General features: G+C 40.4%; 1 protein-coding gene across 3 annotated transcripts in view; it reads left to right on the top strand.

The window, feature by feature from the left end:
• The first annotated feature begins 6,461 nt into the window (after positions 1-6,461).
• LOC112249005 (protein kinase C and casein kinase II substrate protein 3) overlaps positions 6,462-16,354 on the top strand; it is a 32,293-nt gene continuing 22,400 nt past the window's right edge. The window contains exons 1-2 of one of the 3 annotated variants that reach the window (XM_024418558.2): positions 6,462-6,843; positions 12,315-12,388. The gene's annotated coding sequence lies outside the window, so the exon portion shown is untranslated. The remainder of the gene's footprint in view (positions 6,844-12,314; positions 12,389-16,354) is intronic. The other 2 variants (XM_024418555.2, XM_024418557.2) reach the window with 2 other exon arrangements.

Genomic DNA, 16,354 nt, shown 5'->3' with positions numbered 1-16,354 from the left:
TGCTTGTTTGAAGAAGAGATACTTTGAAAAAAGTATCATTTTCAATTAATTGAAAATGAGACATGGCAATCTGCAGCACAAAGGCAAAAATGCCATTTTTAAGCAATGAATGAGCTTTTCTTAGTAATCTACTTGAGAACCATTTAGGGTTCGGTTCAAGTAAAACTTTTGATAAGTTGTCGCCTTTAGAGAGAGGTTTGGTGATTTTATATTTAATAATCTGAACCCACCCAATTCATATTAATGTTATAGATTGGCACTCTTTATTTTGTCTGGTTTAAAGTGAAATATAGAGCAAAATATTTTTTGCTCGTATGATTTGAAAAATGAATCATCAGGAGTAGGCAGCGCCATAAATGAATAAGTAAACTGAGATATGACTAAGGTGTTAATCAGGGCAACTTTTCCAGAAATAGACAGGTATTTACCTCTCCATGGTTGCAGGATCTTGTCTATTTTTACAAGTTTTCTATTGAAATTCATTGTGGAGAGCTTATTTATATATTTTGTGATATGAATACCAAGTATGTCTACTTCACCGTCAGCCCATTTTATAGGTAAACTGCAGGGTAGTTGTATTTTTTAATGATCCGATACATAATATTGTACACTTGTCATAATTAGGTTTTAGTACAGAGAGTCCAGAAAAGGTATCTAGATCTTCAATGAGACATTGCGGGGTTCTAGCTTGCGGACTTAATATAAAACTTGAGTCATCAGCATACATGGACACCTTTGTTTTTAAGCCTTGGATTTCTAATCCTCTAATATTGTTATTAGATCTGATTTTAATAGCTAGCATTTCGATGGCCATAATGAATAGATATGGTGACAGCGGATACCCTTGTTTAACTCCTCTTGACAATTCAAAACTCTCTGAGGAGTAGCCGTTAATAAATATTTTACACCTGGGGTTGCTAAACATTACTTTTACTAATTTTATAAGAGAATCGCCGACATTCAAAATATCCAGGCATTTATAAATAAAATCCAATCTTACTAGATCAAATGCCTTTTCAAAATCTGCTATAAATACCAAGCCTGGCTTCTTAATGTTTTCATGATGTTCTATTATTTCTAGTAGTTGTCATATATTATCTCCAATGTATTGTCCATGTAAAAAACCTGTCTGATCAGGATGAACAATACCTGATGAAACCCTTTTAATTGATATGATATGTGATATGCAGTGATATGCATTTTGCTAGTATTTTTGCATCACAACATTTAAGTGTAAGGGGCCTCCAGTTTTTTAACTGGATCTTTTATATTTGCCATCTGGGTTTTGTTTTAATAATAGTGAAATCAGACCTTCCTGCTGAGTGCCTGACAGACTACCATTTCTATAGTAGTTTCTATAGTAGTTAAAGCAATCAAACAATGGTGCTTTTAGTATATCAAGAAATGATTGATATACCTCTACTGTTATGCCATCAAGCCCTGGGGTTTTTCCAGACTGAAATTATTTAATAGCCTCTCAAATTCTTCCTCTGTAATTTGGCCTTCGCACTGATCTTTCTGTACATTTGTTAATTGTCTTTTTTTTTGTATTGTTTGGAAATAATTCCGTACCGTAATCTTAATTCAGTGGGAGAGGATGAGACGGAAAAAAGAACATCTACTTCAAAGATTTAGCTTCCTCTTAAAATAAATATCATTCGGAAAATCATTGATGACTCCATCTTCAGTAACGAGTTTCTGCAAATTATTTTTGTTAGCGTTCCTTTGTTGGAGATTCAGGAAGAATGTTGTGCATTTTTCTCCATATTCCATCGTTTGCTTTATTTTTCAAAAGGTCGCAAAGTTCAAGGGGGCCGAATACTTTCGCAAGGCACTGTATACAGTGGGGCAAAAAAGTATTTAGTCAGCCACCAATTGTGCAAGTTCTCCCACTTAAAAAGATGTGAGAGGCCTGTAATTTTCAACATAGGTACACTTCAACTATGACAGACAAAATGAGAATTAAAACATCCAGAAAATCACATTGTAGGATTTTTAATTAATTTGCAAATTATGGTGGAAAATAAACTTTTGTTATTGAGCATGGTGGTGGCAGCATCATGCTGTAGGGATGTTTTTCAGCAGCAGGGACTGGGAGACTAGTCAGGATTGATGGAAAGATGAACAGGGCAAAGTACAAAGAGATCCTTTACTTAAAAACTTGCTCCAGAGCACTCAGGACCTTAGACTGGGACGAAGGTTCACCTTCTAACAGGACAACAACCCTAAGCACACAGCCAAGGAAATGAAGGCGTGGCTTCGGGACAAGTCGCTGAATGTCCTTGAGTGGTCCAGCCAGAGCCCGGACTTGAACCTGATCGAACATCTCTGGAGAGACCTGAAAATAGCTGTGCAGTGACGCTCCCCATCCAACCTGACAGAGCTTGAGAGGAACTGCAGAGAAGAATGGAGAAATTCCCCAAATACAGGTTTGCCAAGCTTGTATTGCCATACCCAAGAATATTCGAGGCTGTAATCGCTGCCAAAGGTGCTTCAACAAAGTACTGAGTAAAGGGTCTGAATACTTATGTAAATGTGATATTTCTGTTTTTTATTTTGTATAAATTTGCAAAAAATTCTAAAGAAACAGTTTTTGCTTTGTCATTATGGGGTATTATGTGTAGATTGATGAGGGGGAAAAAAACTAACAATTTAATCAATTTTAAAATAAGGCTATAATGGAGGGAAAAAGTGAAGGCGTCTGAAAATTTCAGAATGTACTTTATGGGTTGAGTAAATTGACCAGATATGTGTTATTGTGCTCATTCAACCATTCAGTAACCACTTGTGGAATGGGGCATTGTCATCCTGGAAGAGACCACTCCGATCAGGATATAAATGATTCACTATAGGTTGAACGTGATCACTCAGAATGGCTGTGTATTTATTGGCGCTAACCTTGTCCGCTAAGGGGTTGAGTGGACCTAAACCATGCCAGGAAAATGCACACCACAGGTCACACCATAGGAGTTGCCAGAACCCTCATTGACTCAAGTGTTTCCTTTATTTTGGCAGTTACGTGTACATGTAGGCCTACACAAGATGCATAATGCAAAATCTGTTCAGAAGCATTATACTCAGGATCACACAATCATGTGATGTTATCATGGATAAAGATTTACTTTGGACAGATTACCAACTTAATTTAACATACCTACAATAAAACACGTTTTCATGTGGTTGCTTAAAAAAAAATACAATATTTAACTTTAAACAATGGTTTCTGGATATTGTATGAAGAAGACAATGCGTACAATTATTTAATGTTTTTGACAACAGTGGTCAGCATATCAACTCTGAAAATATAGCATTTTCAGAAATATATCAATGACATTGGCTGTTTTGTGGTGAATGGTAGGGTGAGCAATCTGACCATGGGAAACCACTTGTAGTCAGATTTCGGCCTCCCCTGTGATTTAGGGAATGTGCTCTCATGTGGCTTGACCTTTGAGCTTGCGTGGAAGCCAATAGGCCAGCTCACTCAAATTATCCCACAATTTTGTCCTAGAATAGACAGATCACCCCCCTCTTGTCACTCATACTAGAAACAATGATCTGTTACCTAGTTTACAGCCATTGTATTGTAGTTACATGGATCTGGAAAGTTCTTAAAGGCCCTTCAAAATCTATATTCTCAAAGTACTATCTTTAAAGATAGTCCTAGTTGTGGAGATAACATTAACATATGATCTATGCAATGTATAGTTTCAGTATTTGACCTGATGGTATAGAGTGCTGTAAGTGGTTGCCTTTTAAATGGTTGTTAAAAGGAATGAACCACAATGGGTGGTGTCTTTTTATATATATATATATATATATATATACATACTGCTCAAAAAAATAAAGGGAACACTAAAATAACACATCCTAGATCTGAAGGAAGAAATATTCTTATTAAATACTTTTTTCTTTACATAGTTGAATGTGCTGACAACAAAATCACACAAAAATTAACAATGGAATTTATCAACCCATGGAGGTCTGGATATGGAGTCACACTCAAAATTAAAGTGGAAAACCACACTACAGGCTGATCCAACTTTGATGTAATGTCCTTAAAACAAGTCAAAATGAGGCTCAGTAGTGTGTGGCCTCCACGTGCCTGTATGACCTCTCTACAACGCCTGGGCATGCTCCTGATGAGGTGGTGGATGGTCTCCTGAGAGATCTCCTCCCAGACCTGGACTAAAGCATCCGCCAAGTCCTGGACAGTCTGTGGTGCAATGTGGCATTGGTGGATGGAGCGAGACATGATGTCCCAGATGTGCTCAATTGGATTCAGGCCAGTCCATAGCATCAATGCCTTCCTCTTGCAGGAACTGCTGACACACTCCAGTCACATGAGGTCTAGCATTGTCTTGCAGTAGGAGGAACCCAGGGCCAACCGCACCAGCATATGGTCTCACAAGGGGTCTGAGGATCTCATCTCGGTACCTAATGGCAGTCAGGCTACCTCTGGCGAGCACATGGAGGTGCTGTGCGGCCCCCCCAAAGAAATGCCACCCCACACCATGACTGACCCACCGCCAAACCGGTCATGCTGGAGGATGTTGCAGGCAGCAGAACGTTCTCCATGGCATCTCCAGACTGTCATGTCTGTCACATGTGCTCAGTGTGAACCTGCTTTCATCTGTTTAGAGCACAGGGCGCCAGTGGCGAATTTGCCAATCTTGGTGTTCTCTGGCAAATGAAAAACGTCCTGCACGGTGTTGGGCTGTAAGCACAACCCCCACCTGTGGACGTTGGGCCCTCATACCACCCTCATGGTGTCTGTTTCTGACTGTTTGAGCAGACACATGCACATTTGTGGCCTGCTGGAGGTCCTTTTGCAGGGCTCTGGCAGTGCTCCTCCTGCTCATCCTTGCACAAAGGCAGGGGTAGCGGTCCTGCTGCTGGGTTGTTGCACTCCTACGGCCTCCTCCACGTCTCCTGATGTACTGGCCTGTCTCCTGGTAGCACCTCCATGCTCTGGACACTACGCTGACAGACACAGCAAACCTTCTTGCCACAACTCGCATTGATGTGCCATCCTGGATGAGCTGCACTACCTGAGCCACTTGTGTGGGTTGTAGACTCCGTCTCATGCTACCACTAGAGTGAAAGCACCGCCAGCATTCAAAAGTGACCAAAACATCAGCCAGGAAGCATAGGACCTGAGAAGTACTCCTTTATTGGGGATGTCTTGCTAATTGCATATAATTTCCACCTGTTGTCTATTCCATTTGCACAATAGCATGTGACATTTATTGTCAATCAGTTTTGCTTCCTAAGTGGACAGTTTGATTTCACAGAAATGTGATTGACTTGGAGTTACATTGTGTTGTTTAAGTGTTCCCTTTATTTTTTTGAGCAGTATATATATATATATATATATATATATATAAGTACCTGTCAGAAGTTGACACACCTACTCACATTTGTGCTAAATCATTTGAGAGAAATAAGCATTTTGGGCATATGGAACATTTCTGGGATCTTTTATTTCAGCTCTTGAAACATGGGACCACCACTTTACATGTTGAGTTTCATATTTTTGTTCAGTGTATATAAAAAAAACTTAATCACAGAACAGTCCAGCTTTCTTCTCATAGAACAACCACTGTTGTGGCTTCCTCTTTTTCTTCATTACCCTACAGTTGCTCGGGGACCTTGAAGACCCACCAACCATGTGTCTCTCATATAACTTCTCAGATCCATCTGATAGAAGTTATTATTTCTGAGAAGTTATATGAGAGACACATGGTTGATTGTGCCTTTTAATGTCCCCCAGCATCTGTAGGCTATAGTAGGTCAACTGGTGAGCAGATCTGTCAGATTGAGAGCTGTGGGAGTGGTGTTTCTAGAACAGTCTCTCTGCTCTAACATTATTTATCACTACAGCCAAAGATACCAGCATGTAATACCTTAATGACTCCTCAAAGTCCCTCAGGGTAAATTAAACATTGTCAGAAGAGAGGAACATACAACAGCGCTCTTCAGCAGATTTCCAAGAGTGAGATCAAATAATAGTTATATTGTAGCCTACAGTTTAGGTCAATATCATCTATATGTTTTTCCTTACTCATTGATCACATCCAACCTCAAATCATCTCACACTATTAGCCGTGGTTTGTTGAAGATGATTGTATTGAAAAAAGTATTGTCATTTGGCTACAGTAGGCTACTTTCAACAGGAACCAGACGAACTATTAATAGTGTGATTTACCTGATGACCTAGAGATGGTGCTGTTCACAAGTATTTGAATAAGGCAGTGGACCAAGCAACAAGTGTTTGGCATAATTCAAATAAATCTATTCATTCCACAGACAATTATGTTATGTCACGTAGAGTTGTAGCCCATGTGTTGAGTGATAATTAATGAAAAAGGTTTGATTCACATGGCCTAATCATAATTATCACTGTGAACTTAGAGACTCGCCTCTAGTCAGTAAAGGGTTAACCCCTGTAATTGGATGAATGGATATTGTGGTTCGCCACAACATCTGATAACACAGCGTTGGAGACCTCTCCAGAACAACCGGGAGGATAGCCTTTGTACCTTCCTGCCCGTTAGATAGCACACGTTTTGGGGCTTTTGTTGCACTGTTTCTGACTAAAGTATATTTAACCAATTTACCGCCGATGATATTAGGCCTACCTCATGAATTTGAAGGGGCAGGAAATATAATAATTATATCTTCGTTGCAATGGCAGAGTGGTATCTACGATGGCCTTCGCTGTCTTCGGGAAAGTTCTTAAGCGAAATTGTTGATGCACTTGGTTTGGTCAAGGGATTGCTTTGGGAGTTTTCGCTCCGGCGTTGGTAAACTCGTCGAGAGACGAGGGATTTGAAGCTGCAACAGGTAGGTCGCAAACTGGATAGAACCAAAGTAGACACGATATGGTTACAATTTTGTAACAATTCGACTTGTTTGCGTCTGTTCTGTTGTTGCGGTGAGCAGGAGTTACATTGTGTCGATAATGACCTAGATATCAGCCAGGGTAGGCTTAACCACAGGCGTAACTAGGACTCCATGAATGTAAGATCAATCGTGCATGGTGATTTTTGTTGAGTGACTATCTCCTGGCATATTATTAAATTGTGTTTGGATTCACATGTGATTTTAAATACCCTTTGTAATGTGTATTTAAGGCGGTGGAACAATACATTTATCCTTGGGCTACTGTAGGCTATACACCTCTTCAATGGATATCATCTATTAGGCTACTGCTATTCGACAGCAAGCTATTTGGCGAACATTCAAGGTTTGTGTAAGACTGTAAAGTGAATTTGAGATTAATTAACGTTGTGTAGGCCAACTGAGCAATTGCTTTGTCAATCTTTTTCAATAGCTCAACAATATGGCTATTAGTTGTGTTGTGAGCAGAACTGCCAATACACAGGATAGATTGGGCAACTTCCAATTGAAGATACATTGCTCTGTTGTAATATGAGAACAACCCCACCCTTTTTAATAGCATGTGTAATTTCATAGAAATATAGATTTTCAGAACCATTAAGCATGATCACTGATATGCCTGATCCTAGCATACTTAGACTAAGCAAGAAGTTGGTACACAATATCTTGCTTAGTCTGATACTTTAGCTGGTTATTGTTCAACAAAACCTGCTTTGTTTATGCAACAGACTTGGATCTTTTTCTAGTCTCATTTATTGCAGTGTAGCCTATATGCTTCTCCTGGGACACACAGCCTTTCTCTAAGGACTGGTTTTGGAAACAATGGCCTGGACATGGTACACTATGTTAATGTGTGACACATCACCTTGAGACAATGCCATTAAGGCACACTGCATTAGACTCTGTGTGTTTATAATGTAGACTATGGTGGTCTCACACTTGCTGCCAAGCTTTCTCGTTGCTTAAATAACCCTTCCTGCTGTTATACTATCTTGAGCCTGGAGTGCAGGATTTTCTCAATGCCATCTCTGAGATCTGTGGTTTAGAAATGGGAGATTCAGTCTGTCTGCAAGTAGCTTAGACAGTCGGCCTTTCCTTAGGCTTGTTGTGTGTAGGCCAGTACTAACTGCACTCTGTACGTTGACATTGCTTTAAACTTCTTCCTCCATTAGTTTCAAGGATTGTAAGAGGGAATCATCTGAAGTACAGAGATATTCAACACCAGTCCTTGAGGGCCTCAGTACTGCTGTTTCTTTTCTTTTTTTTCATTGTTGTTGAAGACAACCTGTATTGATTATTGACACCTCCAGAGATTTTAGCACAGAGCAGACTACACTGTTTTTATTCCTTTGTTCTATGTAGTTATTGGACAAATGTTTGTTCCACAACCTGTCTTTGTTTCTCATTACCAACACTGGGATTTGAGGTTCACTTGGCCCTCTAGGGTAGGGTACATGGAGCTGTGGCCAAACAGTATATCCTTTTACTGGGGTAGGTGCTCCATGGAAGATTTGTAGAAATGCAAACCATTGGGCTTGAATTCTGGATGTTTGGCTTTAGACTTGAGGTGGCGTTTTTAGTTATATTATTGCGTATGCAACTGCAATCGATCAGCCACTAAATATTCTTTCATCTTTTAAACAATAAATTATGTAAACATACCTGTGGTTGGTTGGTGACAGTGGAGAACACTTTGCACCACTGTCCTATCCACAGGGCCCCCCCCAGGTGCATGTTTTGCCCTAGCACTACACAGACGATTTTAAAATAATCAAAGCTTGATAATGAGTTGGTTATTTGAATCAGCTGTATTGTGCTAGGGCAACAAAACAAGAGAACTTACCCCCCAGGACTGAACCCTGATATCCATTAGCCTTCCTTTTGTCAGCATTGGACTGCTTATGTAATTAAGCCAGGTCTCTCATTGAAATAATCCATGACTTCAGTCGTCAATGACTGACATGCCTGATCACTCAAGCCATGTGCTTCAGTGACGTGTCCTCTGGACCTGTCAATTCAAAGGGATGGGCTAGTTCAACCAATGTACTAATTTACCCCATGACGGGCTACCTAGGTCAACCGAAGGGTCAGACACTCAACATGCGGGTTTGGTTTAGTGTTAGCATCCTTGAGTGCAAAACAATTTTAGTGGTTGGATCCCTGTTTGCGTGCCCCAAACATGTCTATCAACTCAAAGTAACTTGTTATCAATGTATAGATACATGGAATGCTTTAATTTAGGTGGAGGAAATGCAGTTTGTTGACAGGGAGGATGTCTCAGTTCTGGGAAGCGGCCATATGCTACAGCTAGTGAGAGAAGCATGATTAGTGTTAGCTTTATGTAGTGAAGGAATGTCTAAAATGCCATTGAGGCTGTCACCTGCCTTCAGTTTCTTTGGTCGTGTCTACACTTGATACTTAAATGCGACTTCTGCTATCAGAGTACGAAGATTGCTTTGGCCGGATTTTTGTGTAGATCTGGTTGACCACTTCAGAAGGTGGTCAGGGATGCATTGTGTGCGGATTTCTCCTGTGTCTGGGCGGAATCCGGCTACCAAAAATTGCATTCAGTGGGTGGCGTCATCAGCACTCCTCCCACAAGTCTCCAGAAAACTTGTTTTGAGACTGAGAGGCACCTTTTCTTTACAACTTTGGCAGAAATACGTTCCTTGTGTGTGAGGAATGTGTTTGCTGGCCTCATGCTAGCCAGCTAGTTAATATTTAGATTTTTTTTGTGTGTAGCTAGTTATGCAATCCCTTTATTGTTGCTTGCTGGCTAGATACATATTTTATCTGGCTAGGTAGCTACAGTAGTTACTACTGCCATCAGTTATTCTTTTAAAATTCTAACCCCTGGTTGAAATGGAGTGTTTGGTGTATTCGTTTGATTTCCAACTGCAAAAGACAAAATGTAATGACATTTTAAGATTATTAACTAGAATGTAAATTTAAAAAACAAAATGAAGGCCTGGACTAAATTATTCAAAGTCCATTTGGTTGAAAGCAAGTGATTCTCATTTGTATAATTTCTCACCTCGGGTAAGTTGCAGGTGCGTACAGGGTAAAAATAGCCGTTCATCCAGTTTTGAAAAGAGAACCGAACATTCTGCTACATTTTAAAGTGTCAATATATTTGACCGTGACTGTAAGTAACCTTGTCTCAGCCCCCCAACCCAGGGTTGGTAACAAAATATTGGGGCTGAAGTTCCAAACGGATTTCTTCTCTTTGATTCCTAGCAGGTTATTTTAGATGTGATCCTGACCTTCCGTAGTTGGAGGGTCTCTTTTAAAGGTCGACCGATTCATCGGAAAGGCCGATTTAATTCGGCATTTTTGGACATTCATTGCACTCCACAAGGAGACTGCGTGGCAGGCTTGACTACCTGTTATGCGAGTGCAACAAGGAGCCAAGGTAAGGTGCGAGCTAGAATTAAACTTATCTTATAAAAACAATCAATCTTAACATAATCACTAATTAACTACACATGGTTGATATTACTAGTTTATCTAGCTTGTCCTGCATTGCATATAATCGATGCAGTGCCTGTTAATTTATCATTGAATCATAGCCTACTTCGCCAAACTGGTGATTTAACACTGTCGTTGCACCAATTTGTACCTAACCATAAACATCAACGCCTTTATTAAAATCAATACACAAGTATATATTTTTAAACCTGCATATTTAGTTAATATTGCCTGCTAACATGAATTTCTTTTAACTAGGGAAATTGTCACTTCTCTTGCATTCTGTGCAGCAGAGTTGGGGTATATGCAGCAGTTTGGGTTGCCTGGCTCGTTGCAAACTGTGTGAAGACTATTTCTTCCTAACAAAGACAGCCAACTTCATCAAACGGGGAATGATTTAACAAAAGCGCATTTGCGAAAAAAGCATAATCGTTGCACGAATGTACCTAACCATAAACATCAATGCCTTTCTTAAAATCAATACACAGAAGTATATATTTTTAAACCTGCATATTTAGTGAAAATAAATTCATGTTAGCAGGCAATATTAAACTAGTTTCACTTCTCTTGCATTTGCATCAGAGTCAGGGTATACGCAACAGTTTTTGCCACCTGGCTCGTTGCAAACTAATTTGCCAGAATTTTACATAATTATGACATAACGTTGAAGGTTGTGCAATTTAACATGAATAATTAGACTTATGGATGCCACCCGTGAGAAAATACAGAACGGTTCCGTATTTCACTGAAAGAATAAATGTTTTGTTTTCGAGATGATAGTTTCCGGATTCGACCATATTAATGACCTACGGCTCGTATTTCTGTGTGTTATTATGTTATAACAAAGTTTATGATTTGATATAGCAGTCTGACTGAGCGGTGGTAGGCACCAGCAGGCTCGTAAGCATTCATTCAAACAGCACTAAGTGCGTTTGCCAGCATTTCTTCACAATGCTTCAAGCATTGCGCAGTTTATGACTTTAAGCCTATCAACTCCCGAGATTAGGCTGGTGTAACCGATGTGAAATGGCTAGCTAGTTAGCGGGGTGAGCGCAAATAGCGCTTCAATCGGTGACGTAACTCGCTCTGAGCGTTCTAGTAGTTGTTCCCCTTGCTCTGCATGGGTAATGCTGCTTCGATGGTTGCTTTTGTTGTGTTGCTGGTTCGAGCCCAGGGAGGAGCGAGGAGAGGGACGGAAGCTATACTGTTACACTGGCAATACTAAAGTGCCTATAAGAACATCCAATAGTCAAAGGTATATGAAATACAAATGGTATAGAGAGATTGTCCTATAATAACTACAACCTAAAACGTCTTACCTGGGAATATTGAAGACTCGTGTTAAAAGGAACAACCAGCTTTCATGTGTTCATGTCCTGAGCAAGGAACTTAAACGTTAGCTTTTTTACATGGCACATACTGCACTTTTACTTTCTTCTCAAACACTTTGTTTTTGCATTATTTAAACATGTTTCATTTTCTTTGAGGCTAAATTGATTTGATTGTATTATATTACTTTAAAATAAGTGTTCATTCAGTATTGTTGTAATTGTCATTATTACAAATACATTTTTTTTTTAATCATCCGATTGAATCAGTATCGGCTTTTTTTTGGGTCCTCCAATAATCGGTATCGGCGTTGAAAAATCATAATCGGTCAACCTGTAGTCTCTTCATAGACCACCACACTGCATAGTTTTCCAGCACACCCATGACTGGTTTTCCAGCACACCCATGACTGGTTTTCCAATGCTTCTGTGTGGCATTTCACTCTCTAATTCAGAATCTGCCACCTTTTGGAGCCAGGACTTGTTATAACCATCTGACTGCCAGCCTCAGTCATGCTCTGATCGTGAGTGGTTCTCCTCCACTGCTCATGCTGTGCTCCTCTATACTTGATTTCTCCCTGTTATCCTCAGTTCTCACACTCTGCCCCTCTCTTCCAGTGCCACAGAAAGCCAAGTTCCTCAACAGGGATCTCATCTTTGACCTCATCCCATCTCAATTAATTTAATCTTGGGTAAGTCCTCTTCGGGTTCCACTCCTATGCAATTTGTGGATAATGCATTTTTATATTTTATTTTTTTCATCTGTGCTGTATTTGTCTGACTGAATAATATTGGGTAGTCTGTCTGACCTTTGGGGATGGGCTGTTTCCCCATTGCTATGAGGTTTATGTCATCTCCCTCAGTGGCCTCTTAATCCAATAATTAGAATGTGTGAAGTTTTTCACCTAAAAACTGTTACTCAGTCACTATCGATAGCAATCAATGAGTAATATTCTGAGTTCTTATATGCCATACATTTTAAGGCTTCAATAGTATTCAGCACAAGTATTTCCTTTGCTGTGTTAATGTCACATTGCTGTAGCAACAATTGTTTGCTTTGGTTTGTGAAACACTGGGATTATCACCTTGTGTTCTTCAGTGCAGGAATGATCTATATTTAGGAGTTGTGCATTCGGAAAGTATTCAGACCCCTTGACTTTTCCACATTTTGTTACGTTACAGCCTTATTCTAAAATGTATTAAATAACACATTTCCCTCATCAATACCCCATAATGACAAAGTGAAAGTTTTTTAGAAATTGTATTTAAAATGACAAACTGAATTACCTTATTTACATAAGTATTTGAGAAGATGGCACCGAAGAACATGGCTGATGTTTTACATTCTCCCAACCAATTGTGCAATTTCTTTTTTTGTGTAACTTATTTTTTAACTTATTGTGTACATAATGTTGCTACTACAGTCTCTTATGACTGAAAATAACCTCTGGACATCAGAAAAGAGATTACCCACTGCGGAATGGAAGAAACGTTTTCCTTTAACGAGTCTGACTAGAAGGATATCCGGCTTTCACTGGAACAGGCCCAGATCCACTCCTTTTGCGTGAAGAAAAGATGCCGGAAAAGGGGACGCAGATCAGGGCACCTTCTGAGAAGCCGGAGGCGAGCAAGTAAACTCCCAATGCCTTCCATTCTTCTTGCTTGGTGACCTATTAAGATTAAATGACCAATGGGCCATTGAAGTGTAACATTTTATGGTTCACTGAGACGTGGCTGAACGAAGAAATTGACAATATAGAGCTGGCGGGATTTTCCATGCATCGGCAGAACAGTGACGCTACCTCTGGTAAGACGAGGGGTGGGAGTGTCTTTTTGTCAGTAACAGCTGGAGCGATGTCTAATATTAATGAAGTTTTGAGGTAGCTTACCATGAGGTATTCTGTCGACCACACTATCTGCCAAGAGTTTTCATCAGTATTATCCATGGCTGTCTATTTACCACCATAAAGCGACGCTGGCACTAAGACTGCTCTCAGCCAACTCTATAAGGCCATGACCAAAGAAGAAAATGCTCACCCAGAAACGGCGTTCTTAGTGGCTGAGGACTTTAATGCAGGAAAACTTATAAGTTTTACCACATTTTTACCAACATGTCACATGTGCAACCAGGGGGGGAACACATTCTTAGTCCATCTTTACTCCACACACAGATGCATACAAAGCTCTCCGCTGCCCTCCATCTGGAAAATCTCACCACAATTCTATCCTCCTGATTCCTGCTTACAAGCAAAAACTATAGCTGGAAGTACCGGTGACTCGCTCAATACAGAAGTGGTCAGATGATGTGGATGCTACACTACAGTACTTTTTTGCTAGCACAGACTGGAATATGTTCCGGGACACATCCAATGGCATTGAGGAATACACCACCTCAGTCATCGACTTAATCAATAAGTGCATCAATGACGTCATCCCCACAGTGACTGTACGTACATATCCCAACCAGAAGCCATGGATTACAGGCAACATCCGCATCGCGCTAAATGCTTTTGCTGCCACTTTCAAGGATGGGAGACAAATCCGGACGCTTATAAGAAATCCCGCTATGCCCTCAGACGAACCATCAAATAAGCAAAGCGTCAATACAGGATTAAGATTGTATCTTTTAACCTCTTGAAACGAGTGTAATTATAGCCTCAAGCTCATTAGCATAACGCAACGTTAACTATTCATGAAAATCGCAAATGGAAAAAAAACAAGCATTTGTGTAAGAGTATTGATAGCTAGCATAGCATTAAGTCTAGCATTCAGCAGGCAACATTTTCACAAAAACAAGAAAAGCATTCAAATAAAATCATTTACCTTTGAAGAACTTCAGATGTTTTCAATGAGGAGACTCTCAGTTAGATAGCAAATGTTCAGTTTTTCCAAAAAGATTATTTGTGTAGGAGAAATCGCTCCGTTTTGTTCATCACGTTTGGCTAAGAAAAAACCCTGAAAATTCAGTAATCACAACGCCCAACTTTTTTCCAAATTAACTCCATAATATCGACAGAAACATGGCAAACGTTGTTTAGAATCAATCCTCAAGGTGTTTTTCACATATCTATTCGATGATATATCATTCATGGAAGTTTGGTTTCTCCTCTGATCCACATGGAAAAACGCATGCAGCTGGAGATTACGCAATAATTTTGACGGGGGACACCAAGCGGACACCTGGTAAATGTAGTCTCTTATGGTCAATTTTCCAATGATATGCCTACAAATACATCACAATGCTGCAGACACCTTGGGGAAACGACAAAGTGTAGGCTCATTCCTTGCGCATTCACAGCCATATAAGGAGACATTGGAACAAAGCGCATTCAAAATCTGGGGCATTTCCTGTTTGAAATTTCATCTTGGTTTCACCTGTAGCATCAGTTCTGTGGCACTCACAGATAATATCTTTGCAGATTTGGAAACGTCAGTGTTTTCTTTTCAAAGCTGTCAATTATATGCATAGTCGAGCATCTTTTCGTGACAAAATATCTTGTTTAAAACGGGAACGTTTTTCATCCAAAAATGTTAATAGCGCCCCCTAATGCATAACTGATCACTGACCACAATGAAACCGCTTATAGGGAGTTCAGAGTACTGTCAGTGTGTTGCTAGGACAACAACCTCTCCCTCAATGTGAGCAAGACAAAGGAGCTGATCGTGGACTACAGGAAAAGGCGGGCCGAACAGGCCCCCATTAACATCAACAGGGCTGTAGTGGAGCGGGTGAAGAGCTTCAAGTTCCTTGGTGTCAACATCACCAACAAACTAACATGGTCCAAGCACACCAAGACGGTCATGAAGAGGGCACGACAAAACCTATTCCCCCTCAGGAGACTGAAAAGATTTGGCATGGGTCCTCAGATCCTCAAAAGGTTCTACAGCTGCACCATTGAGAGCATCCTGACTGGTTGCATCACTGCCTGGTATGGCAACTGTTTGGCATCTGACCGTAAGGAGCTACAGAGGGTAGTGTGAACACCCCAGTACATCACTGGGGCCAAGCTTCCTGCCATCTGGGACCTATGTAAGTGGTGGTGTCAGATGAAAGCCCATAAATTTGTCAGACTCCAGTCACCCAAGTTATAGACTGTTTTCTCTGCTACCACACAGCAAAGCGGTACCGGAGCGCAAGTCTAGGACCAAAAGGCTCCTCAACAGCTTCTACCCCCAAGCCATTAGACTGCTGAACAATTCATAAAAATCGCCACCAGACAATATACATTGACCCCCCCCCCATAGCTGCACATGCTGCTCGTATAATGACTACAAGTTTCCATTGTGGTTTATGAGCTCTTGGCTTCTCCTTTTAATCTGAACCAATTTTGGAGGGAACAGGACTTACTCTGACTTTTCTTACTCTGTCAGCATGGATAACATCCTGAGGAGAGACCTATAACTTAATATCTCCAGGTAGTGTTTCTAGGTTTTGTCATTTTATTAATCTAGCTGGAATGTTTGTCTCTAAGCAATGTAAGTAAACCAGTTCCACATGCTACGAGTTGTTCTTAAAGCCACATCTGAGGGGGGCGGAGGGGTGAAATCTCCCATAATGGGTTCTGAATGTGCTGCCATTTGGTATCCAGTTTCCCTCTATGCTGTTCAGTCCTTGGCCTACTGGCCCACAAATACTTGTTTCCATCTCTGACTTGAGA

Source organism: Oncorhynchus tshawytscha, linkage group LG04 (genome assembly GCF_018296145.1).
Source record: "Oncorhynchus tshawytscha isolate Ot180627B linkage group LG04, Otsh_v2.0, whole genome shotgun sequence".
NCBI classification, from domain to species: Eukaryota; Metazoa; Chordata; class Actinopteri; order Salmoniformes; family Salmonidae; genus Oncorhynchus; species Oncorhynchus tshawytscha.
Note: the sequence above shows the minus strand (reverse complement) of the source record. Positions and strands in the feature narration are given on the sequence as shown.